This window comes from Sinocyclocheilus rhinocerous, unplaced genomic scaffold, assembly GCF_001515625.1.
Source record: "Sinocyclocheilus rhinocerous isolate Xijiao unplaced genomic scaffold, SAMN03320098_v1.1 scaffold938, whole genome shotgun sequence".
Classification (NCBI taxonomy): Eukaryota; Metazoa; Chordata; class Actinopteri; order Cypriniformes; family Cyprinidae; genus Sinocyclocheilus; species Sinocyclocheilus rhinocerous.
The window spans coordinates 634,086-649,789 of NW_015665007.1; the positions used below are offsets into that span (position 1 = coordinate 634,086).

The 15,704-nt window shown below is 35.7% G+C and overlaps 1 protein-coding gene across 1 annotated transcript in view; it reads right to left on the reverse strand.

Moving 5' to 3' along the window:
* LOC107730833 (uncharacterized) overlaps positions 1-4,047 on the reverse strand; it is a 54,736-nt gene extending 50,689 nt beyond the window's left edge. The window contains exon 1 of the mRNA XM_016541768.1: positions 3,737-4,047. The gene's annotated coding sequence lies outside the window, so the exon portion shown is untranslated. The remainder of the gene's footprint in view (positions 1-3,736) is intronic.
* Between the last annotated feature and the right edge of the window lie 11,657 nt (positions 4,048-15,704).

A 15,704-nucleotide genomic window follows, 5' to 3' on the forward strand; every position in this document is an offset into this window, starting at 1 on the left:
TTTTCAGACCGATGAGTTTTGTAAAAATCGACGCGTTTCAGGAAGGCGGGGCATAGAGGAGAAACAATAATGTAAAGTGTTTTTTGAACTTTAAACAGCATAAACACATTTCATTACACCAAATACACAAAATAATGTTCTTTTTAGCAACATCATATGACCCCTTTAAGGTGTCTAGTATTAATATATGAATTCACATATATTCAGTTTTGTTGAGTGTGGTCATAGAATGAGTAAACATATTGATGGTCACAATAGTGACCAGTGGGATAACAGTAAACTTAGGTTTACAATATAAATTTAATTGCAGTTGCTAGTGAAAATTACACTAAAATGTTGCAATGACAACATATTGCACTAAATTAAAAATTCACATTAAAAATGTACAATATTGATGTTGTAATACTGGTAGTACTAATATAAAAATTTGATGTTATATTTTACAAAAAAAGTAACAATTTTGAAAAGCGTTGATGGTTGAATTTCTTTGTTTTTTATTTCAGTGTTCCTATCAATATTGCATAAGGTTTCTTATGCACATTAATAACCCTAGAATGTGATCAAACAGTTTAAAATAGCTGGGCTAAGATATATAACAATTTTTATGACTGCAGAAATATGTTAATTCAGTACTCACCTTATCGCACCGGTCACAATTGTGACCGACCATAAAACACAATTTTTCACACACTTTTCCAAAAAAATTTTCAAAACAATTATTATTGGTTATTTCAAAGGGTTACTAATGACACATCATTTGGATATTTTCATTTCTGGGAAAAATATGTGATTAAACGGGTTAAGTGTATAGTCTTGAAAAGAGACTCATCAGTTGTTTTTGTTGTTGTTGTTTTTTTTACTGATATTCAAACTTGTAACCAATAAATGCCACCATTTGGTATGTCTCTAAAAAAGCATCCCACTGCTCAGACATTCATTCTTGATTAATAATTGGCTAAAACAAATATGACATTCATTTTTGCGACCATTTAGAACTCAAAACAACTTTTATAATATTATTTAAAAAACACACACACACAAAATACAACAAAATACACATACTTTTGTTTCGCTATCTTAGTGAGGACATTGCATAGACTTCCACTGATTTTCTATCAGGTTAATGGCATTTTCTATCACCAACCCTAAACTTACTGATCACAGAAACATGTGCAGACCACTAGATTTAAATAAAAAACACATCTTGGCTGATTTAAATGCCTTTTTAACTAGTGAGGACCATTAAAATGTCCTCACTAGTGGGTTGTCAGTATTTCACAATATAAGTGAGGACATTTGGTCCTCACAAGTACAGACAAAACAAGTACAGATATATATTAGCAGTATTACTTAATATTGATCTCTAAGTTTCTCTTAAAGTTTCTTGTAATGGTTAACTAAATAAAAAAAAAAACATTTCACTGACTGATACACTTATCTTCACAAAGAGTTTCTTTTCATGAACCCTCCAGTATGGAACTTTGCCAGTGGTCATCAACAAATGGAAATACTGAATATTCCCGTGCACTCCCAAGCATGCATAGAAAATCAGAGCTGTATCTGTGGTGTTAAATGTGAGAAGGGGGCCAGCTGGCAACCCTGACTGTGGCCTTCACTCATTTAACACGTTGCCTTGTGCTTCGCTCTCATTCTATATCTCACACACACTCACAAAAACATGGTCCAATTTCATCAAGAGAAAGGAAAACATGCACCTGCCCTTAACAAAACCTCAGGGCTTTAACCTTTAAAAGCAGATAAGAAGAGTGACCAAACACCGGACAAGGTCAGTGACTCACAGCCACCTAGCTCTGATTTCCCATGGGCCTGTGACACATGCAAACATGCTTATCAAAATCACACACAATATATAACACAGGTTATGAAATATGTGACATGTCAGATATTACAATGCACAAACAATTTGTATAATGGTAGTTTACATTAAATACTTGGATATGCTCTATTTCACTTACAACTACTTTAAACAGCATTTTGCTGGTTATTTTATAATTATGCATTATGCATTTTTTAATGGAACTCACACAGAGAGATTACATGCAATATTTATACTTTAAAAAATCAATTTGTCGAACCATAAGACAATTTAAGATGATCTAATCAAAAGACAAAAAAGTGATTAAAACGGTGACAATTCTGGTGACCAGTTACTGATTTAACAGTGTAAACTATTTTCAGTATCCTTTTAATATTATAATCTGTCACTTAGTATGACAGGATTCATATTTGGAAGTTATTACCCCCAAAAAAGAAAACGTTGTCTCTCATGAGAAAGTGTTGCAAGTGTAACCCTGATTAGATCTAGTCCTCTTACCTCCTTTCCTTTTGCCCGTTTTTCTCTAAAGCCACAGTAAAAGGAGGCCTCCTCATTCCCAGCTGTATAAAAGACTTGATCCAAACAGCCAAAGAGGATTCTGCACTGTGAATGTCACTCAAGAGTTCTACAAGTTTCTCGTTGAGTGCAAAGTGTTGCAATACATGAAAAGGGGCAAGCAGTGTTTTCTTTTCACTTTACACACTGTGAGTGACTGTTAACGCTGCCATTCCCATTCATTTTACAGAGATCGTTATTTTTGCATTACACAGTGTACATTTCACCACAACTGTAATGGTCCTGTAAAAACGTACACAGAGTTACTGACACGTGTAAGTTGAAATAATTATCTGTGACTCCTGCCATATGTTCCTGATATTTGATATGCATCATTCAGAGTCGCATTTTTGAATGCACATCAAAAGTGGGCCTTATTTATTTTTGTATTTATATCAACATTTAGACTTTAATGTTAAAAATTGACAAGATTGTATTTGGGAAAGTTTATATTGTATATATCAGTTCCGGGTCACCATTTTTCATTTAGTATTTTTATTCACTTTTTTACTTCCATTGGTTCATTTTAAATGGCCCAGCAATACAACAAATGCATAAAAATGTGAGATATAGCATTGCAATTGCAAGAAACAAAGTGAAATGAAAACAATTAAATGAAATAAAGATGCAGTTAAATGAAAGAGTCACAATTGTGAAATTTAACAATCAACTTGCATTATATAAATTCACAAGAGGAGATATAAAGTGGCAATTATGAGAAATAAGGATGCAATTAAAAGAAAGTCACAACTGCAACATTTAACAGCTTGCAAGATATAAATTTACATGAAGTGGCAATTATCAGAAATAAAGATGCAATTAAAAGTGTGAAAATTGCAAAATATAACTGTCAAATGGCAAGACATAATTCACACTGGGAGATATAAAGTGGCAGTTATGGGAAATAAAGAAGTAATTGCTTATTTTTATTAACAGGTTTCTGTTATGTAGTCTTTCCTTGGATAGGTCAAACTGCATGCATAAATAATTATAAAACGACTAACAAAATGCTATTTAAAATAGTTTTAGATGCAGTAAATGCAGAATGTCACACCACAGAACATATGAACTACCCGTCCAAAGATGTTGAAAGCATATGTAACATTTGCCAGCGAGTCCTGACATTTCACTTTCACATTTATCAGCACATTAAACTTTAAATGTATTCATTTGGCAGACACTTTCATTCAAAGTGACTTCAAGCTATGTATTTTTTCAGTATTCTCTGTCATGAACTTCACTCATCCACCTGCACTTAAGAGTCTCCAGCAGGTCAGCACTGAAGCTGACGTCTCTGCCCTACAGACCGACTTCTGCATATTAAAACAATGAGGGCCATCTCACCTTAGAGTTCTTCAGAATGTGCTGAGAATTCCAAATCGCTATCATGGTCATGATGAGGAGCGTGCAAAGTGTCTAAGGTCCCATTAAATCTAAGAGTGGACGCGATCAGCCTTTGCGAGCGTCTCTTTCGCCTCTTCTCCTTGGATATTCAAGGCAACTCCTCCACAGAGGGAGAGGTGCTGTCATCACAAATTCCCCAAAATCCCCACAGGCAACGGGAAGCCTGAGCATGCAGTGACTAAGTTATTCAGAGTAAGAGTGGAAGGGGAGGAAGAATGTATAGTTGTTAGAATGATGGTTTGGAGGAGGAGTTACGGCTAAGGGGAAAGGGCGAGAGAGAGAGGAAGAGAGAGAGAGAGATAGATACTGTTGTGTAAACAAGGCCTGCATACAGCATATTTGGATGTAAATGGACTGGCTTTAATTGTGAAGGAGAACAGATCCATGTCTCATTGTATAGCTCTGCCCCCCAGTTCAACAGGCTGGATGCATTCCAGGTTACGCCACCGTCAAACCCACAGAAAGCCATACGGATACTTACAAAACAAAAGGAATGGACGGAACAGGAAAGAAAAGGAGATATTTTACTTTACCATGGCTTTTGCCTTTGGGAGAACTGTCCGGATCACCAAGGAAGTCCTGCGGCTGTGTCCAAATCCTAGGGGATAAGTCAATGACTTATCAGACAGCGTTTTTGTATGAAGGTACTTGGTTTCCAGGGAACCATAGCATCACATCTAATGATATGGAACAAAATTCAAGAGCACTTTAGAGATAATCAAGCAAATATTTAATGGCCACAATTCGTATTTCTTGGTAGAAATGGAATCCTACAATGAAAAAAAAAAAAAAAACTTCTAAAACTTACATTTAAAAAAAAAAAAAAAAAAAAAAAAAAGTTTAAAAAATAGGTCAACAGGGATTTTAAAAGTCTAATAATATTTTGAAAACAATTTATAAAAATTTCATTTTTAAAAATTACATTCATAAAAATTATTATTTTAAAAGTCAGTTTAAACTGTATACAGAATTAAGTCAAAATAATTTATAAAAATACTTATAAAACAATCAAAATTTAAGCATTTAATAAAAAGATTGCTTCTTATAAAACTTTGGATTCAGACATGCTCTGATTCTCCATAGATTGGACTATCCATGTTTCTGACACATGCACCTTTTATCTGTTAAGGTACCTTATATAAAAACTCCAGTACTGATGTTCTCTTGTCCTAAATTACCCCTGCATTTCCTGTGTTTGAGAAGCATCCATCAACATGCTTGTTCACCACGGTCCTCGTTCACCCTAGAGGAAGCAACGGTCACAAATCAACACAGACTCCTGCTGACCCCATCTAGAGACAGAGAGAGGAAAGAGGAGGGAGAAAGCGAAGGATCCCCTTCATTCACAAAACACTCTTCCATTCTGCCTGCAGCCACTATCAACAATGCGTTCACATTACTCAAATATGGTACTCATTTTACATTGGTCCAAAAATAAAAGCCTCGTTAGCAATTTAAATGTTTCTGATGTAAAAAATAATAAATACATAAATATATAAATAAAAAAATAAAAAAAACATGAAATAACTTTGAAACTTGCAACTCTCAGACTCAGTCACTTGTATGTCGCCCAAGTACCATATTGTTACTTTATACACCTGAAGAAATCCCAAACCTTTAAAGAAGTGTTTACACCACACTAAAACATGTCATATATTAACATTTTCTGAAGACAAAAAAAATGTGAATGATTTTCACCTATATATAAAACTTGCCACCACACTGATTACAGTGTTTTGAGTGTCTTTTACCATCTTTTACCATACTTTACAGTTACCAGGGTATTAGGTGGTTGCATACTAGTCCAAGTAAAAAGAGACCACTTTCTATGATATTCTGATATGGTTACAGAAATGGTTAGAAACTGTACAATTTAACATATCATACATGTTCGTACACTGAACAAAAAAAATTGGTGCAGAAATTTTTTTACACACAGAAATTCCTAGTAAATTTTGTAATAAATGACAAAGAAACAGCATATAACACATCAAATTAAACATGTAATTTTGAAGTACAAAGACAAAGTAATAATTTGATATTATTAGGCATGGTAATAACCCTCAATTCATTACCAACAAAATAAATCAAATAAAGAAACACTGAACAGCAGCCAAAGCAGGCTCAGCATTGCCATGGGCGCTGCCAAAATTGACTCTGAGACTCCATAATCTTCAAAGGCACTCGAGCAAGAAAAAAGCAAGACCTTCTCAAAAAGAGAGGGCTGTCACCACCAGTCTGTACTACATGGGGATCACCACAAGGGCAGCAGATGAAAAGCAGCAGCAGGCTGAGCGATAGGCAGGACTGTGTGAATGGATGTCTTTATTTGCAGCGGTGGAGCCCTGGAGGTGTGGTGACCCTTCTTCGCACTGTGGGGGTCCGGCTTAAACACAGCTGGATCTTCATGTAGCTCAGCCAAAGAGGCTCTCTTCTGATCTCTTTCCTCCAGCACTGAAAAGCAGCCCTGTTTCTTGGATTCTCTATATGTTAGATTTGTGGTGCGCCCTTACTGAGAAGACAAGGAGCTTTCTCTCCTGTAGAAGTGCAATAACGCACATCAACTGAATGCCACAGAGCTGTGCTTCTGCAGTGCTCCTCTCACGGAGAAGATCAATCATTAAACGACCTGTTCAGCTTTCTGAACGTCCAAAGATCCTAACTTAAAATGCTGCTCATGTCCAGTTATGTCAGTTATTTCTGACACAGATTGAAAGATTTTAAATCAGATCAGAGAACTCGCATATTGAGTGATCATGTCATATTTATGCTTTCAAAAATGAATTTGTCAAACCATAAGACCAACTGACCAAAACTCAGATATTACAATGCACAAACAATTTGTATAATGGTAGTTTACATTAAATACTTGGATATGCTGTATTTCACTTACAACTACTTTAAACAGCATTTTGCTGGTTATTTTATAATTATGCATTTTTTAATGGAACTCACACAGAGAGATTACATGCAATATTTATACTTTAAAAAATCAATTTGTCGAACCATAAGACAATTTAAGATGATCTAATCAAAAGACAAAAAAGTGATTAAAACGGTGACAATTCTGGTGACCAGTTACTGATTTAACAGTGTAAACTATTTTCAGTATCCTTTTAATATTATAATCTGTCACTTAGTATGACAGGATTCATATTTGGAAGTTATTACCCCCAAAAAAGAAAACGTTGTCTCTCATGAGAAAGTGTTGCAAGTGTAACCCTGATTAGATCTAGTCCTCTTACCTCCTTTCCTTTTGCCCGTTTTTCTCTAAAGCCACAGTAAAAGGAGGCCTCCTCATTCCCAGCTGTATAAAAGACTTGATCCAAACAGCCAAAGAGGATTCTGCACTGTGAATGTCACTCAAGAGTTCTACAAGTTTCTCGTTGAGTGCAAAGTGTTGCAATACATGAAAAGGGGCAAGCAGTGTTTTCTTTTCACTTTACACACTGTGAGTGACTGTTAACGCTGCCATTCCCATTCATTTTACAGAGATCGTTATTTTTGCATTACACAGTGTACATTTCACCACAACTGTAATGGTCCTGTAAAAACGTACACAGAGTTACTGACACGTGTAAGTTGAAATAATTATCTGTGACTCCTGCCATATGTTCCTGATATTTGATATGCATCATTCAGAGTCGCATTTTTGAATGCACATCAAAAGTGGGCCTTATTTATTTTTGTATTTATATCAACATTTAGACTTTAATGTTAAAAATTGACAAGATTGTATTTGGGAAAGTTTATATTGTATATATCAGTTCCGGGTCACCATTTTTCATTTAGTATTTTTATTCACTTTTTTACTTCCATTGGTTCATTTTAAATGGCCCAGCAATACAACAAATGCATAAAAATGTGAGATATAGCATTGCAATTGCAAGAAACAAAGTGAAATGAAAACAATTAAATGAAATAAAGATGCAGTTAAATGAAAGTCACAATTGTGAAATTTAACAATCAACTTGCATTATATAAATTCACAAGAGGAGATATAAAGTGGCAATTATGAGAAATAAGGATGCAATTAAAAGAAAGTCACAACTGCAACATTTAACAGCTTGCAAGATATAAATTTACATGAAGTGGCAATTATCAGAAATAAAGATGCAATTAAAAGTGTGAAAATTGCAAAATATAACTGTCAAATGGCAAGACATAATTCACACTGGGAGATATAAAGTGGCAGTTATGGGAAATAAAGAAGTAATTGCTTATTTTTATTAACAGGTTTCTGTTATGTAGTCTTTCCTTGGATAGGTCAAACTGCATGCATAAATAATTATAAAACGACTAACAAAATGCTATTTAAAATAGTTTTAGATGCAGTAAATGCAGAATGTCACACCACAGAACATATGAACTACCCGTCCAAAGATGTTGAAAGCATATGTAACATTTGCCAGCGAGTCCTGACATTTCACTTTCACATTTATCAGCACATTAAACTTTAAATGTATTCATTTGGCAGACACTTTCATTCAAAGTGACTTCAAGCTATGTATTTTTTCAGTATTCTCTGTCATGAACTTCACTCATCCACCTGCACTTAAGAGTCTCCAGCAGGTCAGCACTGAAGCTGACGTCTCTGCCCTACAGACCGACTTCTGCATATTAAAACAATGAGGGCCATCTCACCTTAGAGTTCTTCAGAATGTGCTGAGAATTCCAAATCGCTATCATGGTCATGATGAGGAGCGTGCAAAGTGTCTAAGGTCCCATTAAATCTAAGAGTGGACGCGATCAGCCTTTGCGAGCGTCTCTTTCGCCTCTTCTCCTTGGATATTCAAGGCAACTCCTCCACAGAGGGAGAGGTGCTGTCATCACAAATTCCCCAAAATCCCCACAGGCAACGGGAAGCCTCAGCATGCAGTAACATTCAGAGTAAGAGTGGAAGGGGAGGAAGAATGTATAGTTGTTAGAATGATGGTTTGGAGGAGGAGTTACGGCTAAGGGGAAAGGGCGAGAGAGAGAGGAAGAGAGAGAGAGAGATAGATACTGTTGTGTAAACAAGGCCTGCATACAGCATATTTGGATGTAAATGGACTGGCTTTAATTGTGAAGGAGAACAGATCCATGTCTCATTGTATAGCTCTGCCCCCCAGTTCAACAGGCTGGATGCATTCCAGGTTACGCCACCGTCAAACCCACAGAAAGCCATACGGATACTTACAAAACAAAAGGAATGGACGGAACAGGAAAGAAAAGGAGATATTTTACTTTACCATGGCTTTTGCCTTTGGGAGAACTGTCCGGATCACCAAGGAAGTCCTGCGGCTGTGTCCAAATCCTAGGGGATAAGTCAATGACTTATCAGACAGCGTTTTTGTATGAAGGTACTTGGTTTCCAGGGAACCATAGCATCACATCTAATGATATGGAACAAAATTCAAGAGCACTTTAGAGATAATCAAGCAAATATTTAATGGCCACAATTCGTATTTCTTGGTAGAAATGGAATCCTACAATGAAAAAAAAAAAAAAAACTTCTAAAACTTACATTTAAAAAAAAAAAAAAAAAAAAAAAAAAGTTTAAAAAATAGGTCAACAGGGATTTTAAAAGTCTAATAATATTTTGAAAACAATTTATAAAAATTTCATTTTTAAAAATTACATTCATAAAAATTATTATTTTAAAAGTCAGTTTAAACTGTATACAGAATTAAGTCAAAATAATTTATAAAAATACTTATAAAACAATCAAAATTTAAGCATTTAATAAAAAGATTGCTTCTTATAAAACTTTGGATTCAGACATGCTCTGATTCTCCATAGATTGGACTATCCATGTTTCTGACACATGCACCTTTTATCTGTTAAGGTACCTTATATAAAAACTCCAGTACTGATGTTCTCTTGTCCTAAATTACCCCTGCATTTCCTGTGTTTGAGAAGCATCCATCAACATGCTTGTTCACCACGGTCCTCGTTCACCCTAGAGGAAGCAACGGTCACAAATCAACACAGACTCCTGCTGACCCCATCTAGAGACAGAGAGAGGAAAGAGGAGGGAGAAAGCGAAGGATCCCCTTCATTCACAAAACACTCTTCCATTCTGCCTGCAGCCACTATCAACAATGCGTTCACATTACTCAAATATGGTACTCATTTTACATTGGTCCAAAAATAAAAGCCTCGTTAGCAATTTAAATGTTTCTGATGTAAAAAATAATAAATACATAAATATATAAATAAAAAAAAAAAAAAAACATGAAATAACTTTGAAACTTGCAACTCTCAGACTCAGTCACTTGTATGTCGCCCAAGTACCATATTGTTACTTTATACACCTGAAGAAATCCCAAACCTTTAAAGAAGTGTTTACACCACACTAAAACATGTCATATATTAACATTTTCTGAAGACAAAAAAAATGTGAATGATTTTCACCTATATATAAAACTTGCCACCACACTGATTACAGTGTTTTGAGTGTCTTTTACCATCTTTTACCATACTTTACAGTTACCAGGGTATTAGGTGGTTGCATACTAGTCCAAGTAAAAAGAGACCACTTTCTATGATATTCTGATATGGTTACAGAAATGGTTAGAAACTGTACAATTTAACATATCATACATGTTCGTACACTGAACAAAAAAAATTGGTGCAGAAATTTTTTTACACACAGAAATTCCTAGTAAATTTTGTAATAAATGACAAAGAAACAGCATATAACACATCAAATTAAACATGTAATTTTGAAGTACAAAGACAAAGTAATAATTTGATATTATTAGGCATGGTAATAACCCTCAATTCATTACCAACAAAATAAATCAAATAAAGAAACACTGAACAGCAGCCAAAGCAGGCTCAGCATTGCCATGGGCGCTGCCAAAATTGACTCTGAGACTCCATAATCTTCAAAGGCACTCGAGCAAGAAAAAAGCAAGACCTTCTCAAAAAGAGAGGGCTGTCACCACCAGTCTGTACTACATGGGGATCACCACAAGGGCAGCAGATGAAAAGCAGCAGCAGGCTGAGCGATAGGCAGGACTGTGTGAATGGATGTCTTTATTTGCAGCGGTGGAGCCCTGGAGGTGTGGTGACCCTTCTTCGCACTGTGGGGGTCCGGCTTAAACACAGCTGGATCTTCATGTAGCTCAGCCAAAGAGGCTCTCTTCTGATCTTGTTCCTCCAGCGCTGAAAAGCAGCCCTGTTTCTTGGATTCTCTATATGTTAGATTTGTGGTGCGCCCTTACTGAGAAGACAAGGAGCTTTCTCTCCTGTAGAAGTGCAATAACGCACATCAACTGAATGCCACAGAGCTGTGCTTCTGCAGTGCTCCTCTCACGGAGAAGATCAATCATTAAACGACCTGTTCAGCTTTCTGAACGTCCAAAGATCCTAACTTAAAATGCTGCTCATGTCCAGTTATGTCAGTTATTTCTGACACAGATTGAAAGATTTTAAATCAGATCAGAGAACTCGCATATTGAGTGATCATGTCATATTTATGCTTTCAAAAATGAATTTGTCAAACCATAAGACCAACTGACCAAAACAATATTGGATTTGTTGGAGTCATTTTGACCAATTCGTTAAAGGAACAGTTCACTAAAAAATTAAAATTGTCTACAAATATATATACTGACTCTTGGACCATGCGAGATGTAGATGAGTTTGTTCTTCATTGGAACAGATTTGGAGAAATTTTGTATTACATCACTTGCTCACCAATGGATTCTCTGCAGTGAATGGGTGCCGTGAGAGTGAGCAAGTGATGTAATGCTACATTACTTCAAATCTGTTCAGATGAAGAAACAAACTCATCTACATCTTGGACGGTTTGAAGGTGAGTACATTTTCAGCAAATGTTCATTTTTGGGTGAAGCATTCCTTTAAAAAGAACTGGCTCATAAGAGTCATTTACTGTCAGAAAATGCATTAGCTGGGTTTCAATTAATGTATTTTGATGTGAATTTTGGGATATTGCATAAGAATTCCTGAAGTAATCACCAAGCTGCAAATAAAATCTCCAAAATGTGCATAAAAAAACGTGTGCTCACTTGAGGAAGAGCCATTTTTAATTCAGTAAGATGAGATGTGCATAAACTAAGATGGAAACACATTTACTGTATTGCATCATTTCTTTCGTGAATCGGGTGCTAGAACACTAGCTTTAACAAGTGACACAATTCATTCTTACTGAATTCCCCCGAGCGTTCTGTCTGCAGAAAAATGCAGGCATTGAAGAACTGTAAACAGAGCCAAACGTCACAAAAACCTTTTGGTTCTAGTATTTTTTTTTTTTTTTTTAAATGAAGCCCTAGAAGAGAATTATTCCTCATACTGTCTTATCTATGCCTGTCGACCATATAGACACATCCACCATGATCCATTTGTCAACCCCCACAATCTGCCATAAAATATGACAGCACCTCAAGCAGGATGCATCTCGTTAAATCTAAAAATATTAACATACCTCCATACAGCACAGATCGGACCTGTTCCTTTTCGCAAAGTACATCTCAGTCGTCTTAGTAGTGATTTCTATGCATGAGTATAAACAAGATTAATTTGAAAAACAAATGCCCATCAAAAGGTTACATTGCATTTTAATATGCATTAAAAATCCAAATTTATATGTCAGAGTGCTAATAATAATAAAGTTCAATCACAACAAGCCAGAGCAGGAGATTTTAACTCGAAAAACGTCAAAGCATTTTCTTAGCAGCATTCCACAGATTAATGTGGAAATGGTGCTATTGTGTTATTTACTCTTTCACAAGCGAAGATTATGAAGCTTCAGCCAACTAGTGTTAACAGAGAGACAGAGGCAGGCATGTCTGAATATAGTGGGTGGCACTGGAGCGTCACAAGTCATAGGTGAAGAAAGGGACAATCTGGCAATACTCCAACAGCGGGCTTTTACAATACTCCAACATCAATCATTAAGAAAACAGCTGAGAGATTGGAAAATAATAGCGAATGTTTTGTGCAATATTTTCATGCTCAAATGGCATTTAACCTCCAGCACTTCCAACCAGCCTCACCCCACTAAACCCTCAGATTCAGACACTTATGTAACATTAATCTGCCTCTAAAAAAAGCACAAAAGATGAATAAAAAACACCCCAGCAACACAACTTGTTAAAACATTCCAGCAATGCCTTTATCTTTGACTCAATATCCCCATTTCATTTCAATTCTAGAACAGATTCCCGACATTCCAAAAAGCATAGGCAGGTGTTCTGCATTATCTCCTCAGCTCGCACTCCGCTTCTGTCTGCTTCCTAAGACACTCGACCCATCCTTATAAATCTAACTTAATGCCCTCGGTGGCATTAGCTAAGGCTGTCAGACTCAAGAAGAGGCAATGGATCAAAGTTCTCACTCTGTTCTCCAAGCAGTTGCTTCTAAAACATACGGTTATGGGTTGTTGTACATGATTTAGGTACCAGAAAAGGTGCTGAGATGCCGTCTATTTGCTGCTGAACACATAAGAGCATGCAGGAAGGATTTTAAAGCCGTTTATGATTCCAAAACTGAAGATCAAGATATCACTGCAACAAGAAGAAATCACTGCGCCCTTACGGGCCTCTTTAGAGAACCACTACTTGGAATATGTACATTGCAAATCATATTGTACTGGGTATCTTTGCCTTGTTTTGCTGAAAAACGTTCTAAACATTAAAAAAAATGGCAAAAAAAGAAATGAAAAAATTATGAAATTTTTTTTTATGAATTTTCAGTACATTTTCAGAGAAGGTATTTTTAATTATTATTTATTATTATTATTTTACATTTGCTAAATTTAGTGGTTAGTGTTTAAAACATTAAACACAAATACCCAAAAATGAAATAAGTCAAGATACTTTCTTTAAAAATAAGTATTATTTCTCAGGTATAACATTATTAGTTTTTATTCAATAACAAACCAAATAATTATGAATGGGATCTATTATAATGAATGTTGACTCTTTTGCAAAAAAAAAAAAAAAAGTCATTTGTCTTTGTTGTAAAAAGTCTTTCCGAATTAGTATTATTATTATTTTATTTATTTATTTATTTTGTTGTTGTTGATTTTCAAACAGCTTTGTCTTTTGTTGGTAGTATAAGTAAATTAACAATGTTTATTATTTTTCTGTGTTACCTGCACCAAGATATCCCCATTTATTTTGCAGCAAAGGTCCGCCAGATTATGTAGAACACATAAAAGCTCCAGGGCTCTTGTGAAAACTATAGATCATACATCCACATTTTTATATCCCCGCTCACGGATAGGCTGATCGAGCCCAGCACATTATAAAGTTTTTCTACCTTTTTTTTTTGCCACAGCATTTTTACTCTAGTCATGTAGCAACGATTTAAATAAATAAATAAAAATCAAATTTCTACAGCATACACAGCCAACTTTTATTAAAACCCCATCATCAATGGTAAATTACCCCTTTAAAAGAGAAATGGGGAAAAAAGTGGGGGAAATGAAAGAAAAGAAACCAAATTTGTGAGAAGCCTGTTATGAAGAAAGCACATCAGTGGAGTAAGATCTGATACATATGGCATCACAGACGTCCCGTCAGGAGATTGTGCTGACTGATCAACCTCATGTCTTTAACTAGCATCTCTAAGTTTGAGTCCATCTGCTCAGCGGACCCAAAGTGTTCCCTGACGAGCAACGTTGATGAATTATCAGTATTACAAGCATTTGTTGCTGCCTTGGAAATAGATTAGTTCACTTCAAGAAGCTAGCAATAACACTAATGCTAATAAGCGTTCAGTAAGCATACCAGTTTGCTGATCTTACAAAGCTCCATTGTGTGTCTATCAGTAAATTTTCCTGTAAGCAGTATTTCTGCGTGACACATTTATGCAGAAACATTTTTGAAATATCTCAGGTTAAATACATGGTTGGGGTTTACATTTACATTCCATCAAATCTCCAGCGTCCCATATTTTAAGAATTTCGCCCATATTTTAGGCCATGTGGCAATAGATGACAACATTCCACAGATTTATGAATAACTAGAGTGTCATTGCTCCGGCTGTGCAGCGGACTTGCTCCTATTTTCATGACAACATGATTGGTTGGTGACTTCCCAAGGGGATTATAAGAAACCTCAGTGTTGATATTTTCCCTCATTTGTGCTTTTGGGGTTTATAGGTTTCCGGATTCATTGCAAAACCAATAGCAGGGAACTGCCGGGGGCCTCTAGATGCCCCTCTGGCACCAGCTGAAAACACTCAGGTTTAAACTGAGCAACAGGAAAATGCTTCGGAATAAAAGGACTAAAAGAGCAAACGCTGCAGGAATAGATCAGACCACTAGTACTTTTATGACTTTGAGTCAGCGACATTTCTTATGAGGAGTCAAGAAGACAGTGCCGCCAAAAAAAATGTAAATAAAATCAGCAATACATTCTTTAAAATAACAGTTCCAATTAGGTGATTTTGCAGCGATGCCTTAGAATAACTATTTTTGGTTCGCCAAAGAAACTTTCAGTCAACAGTTCTTAAAAGAACCATATTCTCTTAGTGCAAAGAATGTTTTGATAAATTAAAGAACCTTTTTTCACTATAAAGAATCTTTTGTAGAATGGAACGATTCCATGGATGTAAAAGGTTCTTCATGGAACAATCAATGCCAAAACCTTTATTTTTTAAGAGTGTCTAATAGGGGCGTAACAATTCACTCGTTTTCTCGATGCATTGATTACAAACCATGACGATGCATATGCATCGATCTTGAAACGTGGATTTTGAATCGTCGATTTCGGACAGTAATCGATTTAAAACGCTAAGAATCGAATGAATCGCGATTTTTATAGCGATTCAATGCTTTCAAAATATATACACTTTATATAGATTACTACAAGCACGAATTAATGGAGACCTTAAACAGTGTTCATGCTCTTGCATCTCTCCTTCACGCGCTGCACTATTTACCGCCTGTGAC